A 377-nucleotide genomic window follows, 5' to 3' on the forward strand; every position below is an offset into this window, starting at 1 on the left:
CATTTACGTAATATTAGTTAATACTAAACAAGATAATTTTAAGAAATCAACACTGCTGATGTATAGCAATTTTCATGCAATCGCGGGCGAGGGTTAACTGTATACATAGAAAATTTACAATATTGGGGAAAATCCCCTTTGCTAATTTGGTTTTTAAATGGCGGAAAAATGAGATCTTCCGCTCTAATACGAAACAAGTGATCGGCATGTGTGCGTTTTTGGAGTATGTGTATTTAATGGATCTTTCTAAATGCCCAGTCTGCCCTCGCTTACTCTTTGTTTTTTTTTCGCCGAATCTAACCCAATCAAACTTACCTGAAAGGTATTTCTTTTCGCCCCAAAATAGGCTAGTTCTCCTTAATTTTCCATTCTTTGTA

This window comes from Penaeus monodon, chromosome 19 (assembly GCF_015228065.2).
Source record: "Penaeus monodon isolate SGIC_2016 chromosome 19, NSTDA_Pmon_1, whole genome shotgun sequence".
In the NCBI taxonomy this organism is placed as follows: domain Eukaryota; kingdom Metazoa; phylum Arthropoda; class Malacostraca; order Decapoda; family Penaeidae; genus Penaeus; species Penaeus monodon.